The sequence below is a fragment of the Silene latifolia genome, chromosome Y, assembly GCF_048544455.1.
Source record: "Silene latifolia isolate original U9 population chromosome Y, ASM4854445v1, whole genome shotgun sequence".
NCBI classification, from domain to species: domain Eukaryota; kingdom Viridiplantae; phylum Streptophyta; class Magnoliopsida; order Caryophyllales; family Caryophyllaceae; genus Silene; species Silene latifolia.
The window spans coordinates 42,602,869-42,607,827 of NC_133538.1; positions in this window are offsets into that span (position 1 = coordinate 42,602,869).

Consider the following 4,959-nt stretch of genomic DNA (forward strand, 5'->3'; position numbering starts at 1 on the left):
GTAATAGACTCACGCAGCTCTTACTCAAGATGTGACATGATACCGAGACTCAACCAAACACGTTTCAACCTTGCAAGACCATTTTGTCGGATTCTCGCGGTTTCACTCATGCACTCATAATGGGTGATTTATGTAAGATAGAAAGAAATAAGACACTCACTCAACTTATGAGATATGCATGCAATCTAATGTGATAAGAGATTCTCCAGGCTAATACGCATTCAAAGCAGGACCAAGTACATGTATCAAGGACAGAATGGTGGTAAAGTGGCATGGGTATAGAAGTGGCTTGTGCAAAAGCACGTATGGATATGTGGGGCTCGGGACGGTACTCGCATGACTCTAGACCAATAGCCAAAACTAATAAGTAATAAATCAAACATCCAACTGGAGAAATAATCTCAACTTTGACAACATATGAGAGAAATGTAAAGGCTCTCCAAATGTGCATTAGACTCCGGTAATTACCACACACGACCTCCTAACAAAACTGAATGAAGCATACATTTTTCTCTTCTTTTCTCTTTTGAATCTTTTCTTTTTTTCGAAACTTTTTCTTCTTTTTTTTCTCTTTTTTTCTTTTCTTTTTCTTTTTTCTCTTTTCTTTCTTTCGAGACTTTCATTTTTTTTTTCTAGCTGCTTCATAATACTTCTCTTTTTCAACATAAGAGGTCACACAATTGTTACAAAAAGATAGCTACTACCCACATGACAAATAAAGTCCCAACCCAACCAAAGTAGCTATAACAATAAGGCTCAAACAAGCTGCATTGTCCCGAAAAAGGTAGGCAAATTCTTGAATGTAGCTAAGAAATAGGATATAAAATGGCTACATGGTTCAAACGGGCTAACAAAAACTGGGTAATGTAAGGCTTATTTGAACAATGAGAATCGCCTATCCACATGTACTTAATCAAATGAACGCGCAAAAGCTAAGAAACTAATGTCACACTTATGCAGTTTGATATTACATATACCACAAGGAGACCACACTCATTAGCCTAAATAACAATGAGACCGGTTTATTAATGTTCCCGGCCTAGGAAGCTCTAAAGACCTCAGAAATTTAAGTGGTTTACCAACAAAATAAAGTCAAGTCTACTCGGCATAAGGCATATTGTGACGGTCAAGACTTGAGTAAAGAGCTTTGTTCATCATAGCTAACAGGTCAAAATAATGTACATGGACAACTAGATGAGACTCAAATGCAAAGACAAAGCAAGTTATCATCATTGCTATACAATTCACCAAGACTCGACTCAAAATAAACAAAAATAAACAAAAGACATGTTTTTGGATTTTATAATTTTTTTCAATTTTTTTGGAATTTTGATTTTTTCACACAACAATAAATAAAAGCACACAACAGAAATAAACACACTCCCCCAAACCTAAATGTCACAGTGTCCTCATTGTGACGCCTCTGAAATAGCAATCACACGAAAATCCAAAGAACCTATAGGACACTACTAATAAAGGAAAGAGGGTAAAAAGGAAATGCAATAAAACAAAACAAGAAAGATAATACCAACATGTAATGCGTAACCTCCCCAAACCAAATTGGAAAGAGAGGGATGTAGTGACCATTTGTCACTCACTGGGCTCGGAAGCATCATCAATATCGGCATATAAAGACATAAGCTCGGGATCGGGAACGCACGCTGCGGCCCACGGCCTCTACCACCGGTGGGTCTCCGAACACGGCGCGACCACGAGTGCCTCCGGGAGCGCGCGGTGGAAGTAGAAGCGACAAAGAATCGGCCGAATGGGCCTCTCACAGGGAACAAGGGATGCCGGTGTCCTCCGCAAAAAAAAGCAGTAAGGCCGAGAGGGGTGGACTGGAGTGTAGAAGGGACGGCCTAATGCACCAAACTCGGTGCTAAACTGTCCAAACTCTGTAGGAGTCACTCCGTAAAGATGAAACACACGGCTGTCGTCACCGGAGTAGTGTAGTAAGAAGGTGACACACCGCCATCTCTTTGTCCCCGGAAGCTAAAGTCATAGCCTCCATCTGTTCCCACATCCTCCTCTCTGTCAAAGCAGTGTTGATGCCAGTATGCATCCTCACTTCCCGTTCAACGACGGGATCAAAATGGTAACCGGGAGCATAGCACGAAGTGGGATAGGGTGAAGGAGGTGGAGGAGGAGCGGGCCGGTAGGAACCTCGCGGATGGGTAGTGGGCGCACGACGTCTCGGCGCCCGCCGGTGGTGGTAGTAGTACTAGACCCGGAAAAGTAACCAAAGATCCTCGGGAATCAGATAAGTAACGGGTGGGGGTCGCTCCACAGCCGTACTCTCCTCGAGGGGGTCAACAGTAGGCAAACGGGCGCAAGGAAGAAGCATGTACGACTCACGCGGACCCTCCGATAATGGTCCTTCCCATTCTTAATATCAATATAAGAAATGTCATAGCGAAGGTGGTCATCATCAACAAGTGGCTCATAGTCAGCCATGGGCTCATATGGGTCCTCACCCTCAAAGTCACAAACACCCTAGCAATTTTGGTGACAAGAGCACCACATGAAGGTTCCGTCGCCCAATCGACCTATCAAATCTTTGAGCAGACAAGAGCCGGGGGAGAGAATTGGAATGTCTCCTCCCTATAAGGATTCAAGTAACTAGCAAGTATTAAGACCTCAATAGTGGAGGTCTTGCTCTTATCGCTACGACCATACAACAAATAGCTCAAATATCTCAAAAACATACGAAGGCAAACGTGTTGGACATCTAACAAAGCCATAGCAGATCGACGTCCGCATCCATATAACCAATGAAACAATGGAAAATAATGAACGGCAGACAACCCACCAACACCATACAAGTCCCCTTCGGTATGCTTATCCAACTCAAGATTTCGAAATACGGCCAAAGGTTAAAGACCGTTCAACATTAAGCAAACGAAATCGATTAGGTGATCACCGGGAAATAAGTATAAGAGCTCAAAAATTCAAGAGTTAGGGCGGGGTAAGATAACTCGTGGAGCGTGAAAAGACCCTGCAACCCGATTTCATTAAACATGCCAAACATAATGTCGTCTATCTTCAAAGTGCGCAAAATTTTCCTATCAACACATCGAGTGGCACTCATAGACTTGGATAACAGATACACAAACCTGTCCTTCTGCACTTTGTCACGAAATTCGATAAACGGATAATCGTCTAAGGGAGACAAATCATCCTCTGAAGACACAACCTCCTCAGGAATTACTTCGGGTTGTTGAACCGGTGCTCTCCTTTCTCTAGTCCGCTTATTTCCTTGCCTGGAAGTCGACATTATCTACATAAGATCAAGTAGAAAATTAAACTCCAACAATGTCAGAAAACAGTCCCGGTTTTGGCACTCATGGGTCCGAAAAATCAATTTTTAAGACTCCAAATGACAATGAAAGCATCCAAAAACTTAGGGGAACATGAGTATGTATCAAATATTAAAGATTCCAAGCAATAGAATACAATTCTAACCAATTTAATGCAAAATTTCTACCCGGATTTTGAAGAACCCTAATTTCCAAATTAGCAAATTAGGCATGAATTTCAACAAGTAAGGGGCTAGAAAGCAAGGAAATAGCAATTGTATACTAGCAATGGAAGATTGAATACAATAAACTCAAGATTTAAGCAAGAAAAATCGGAATTTTCGAGACATACAAAGACCAAATCGCGACTTACCTTGATAGTTTAAGCAATAGAATGGAGAAAATAAGCACAAGAGAATGATTCAATCAAGTAATAAGCAAGAAAGCACAAAGTTTAAGTGAGTTTTGATGATGATTAATGAAGAATCAAGAGAGAAAGAGTGATAGAGGAGGAATTATGCAGGAAAATAGCATGAAAAGAAGAAGGAAGTGAAAAAGAATTAGAGTAACAAATGCATAAAACCGGTGAAAACAAAACGCGGAACCCGGTCTAAATTGGATCCTCGATCGAGTCGCGGTGACTCGGTCGAGGAACCAATTTCGAGAATACCCAACTTTCGTTTTAAACTTTTCTTAATTCATCACAGGTTCCTCGATCGAGTCGCAAGTGACTCGATCGAGCTGATAGGTTCCTCGATCGAGTCGCCATTGACTCGATCGAGGAAGTAGGTCTGAGCGCCTTTCGTCGTCATTTGTTACTTATAACTTCAAATCCCGTCAATTTCCTGCAAAGACACTTGAAAGCATATCAAGTACCCTCTCCTCGTCTCTCCAAGTTCAAAGAAACATAAAAACAAAAGCAATACGTGAATTTAAATCCTAATTACAAACTAATTATTTACAAATCCGAGCCGCCTCTCGGTAGCGCTGGTTTTTGCGGTCCCGCACGACCGTAATTCTTCATCGATAAAGAAGAATCAATGGGGAAGAGGTCAAGAGCCTCTATGACCCCCACAAAAGCACCTTCATAATAAGTCTTCAAGCGTTGCCCATTCACTTTGAAGGTCTTCCCGTGTTAGAATGCGATGTAATCGACCCAAATTTGTTCACATCAAGAATGGTGAACGGTCCGGACCATCTACTCTTCAATTTACCTTGAAACAAGCGCAAACGAGAGTTAAATAAGAGAACTTTCTCACCAACATGAAATTCTCTTTGCAAGATATGCTTGTCATGCCACTTCTTCGTTCGCTCCTTGTAAACTTGAGCACTATCATAGGCATGCAGTCGAAATTCATCTAGCTCATTCAACTGCATCAGTCGTTTCTCACCCGCCAGTGAGGGATCCATATTCAGCTCCTTAATGGCCCATATAGCCCTATACTCAAGCTCCACAGGTAGATGACATGACTTGCCATAGACAAGTCGGTAAGGTGAGGTGCCAATCGGCGTTTTGAAGGCAGTACGGTAAGCCCACAAAGTATCATCGAGCTTAGACTCCAATCCTTTCTATTCTTCCTTACCACCTTTTCCAAGATCCTGTTTCACTCTTTGGAAACTTCTACTTGTCCACTGGTTTGAGGATGATAAGCCAGTCCTCTTC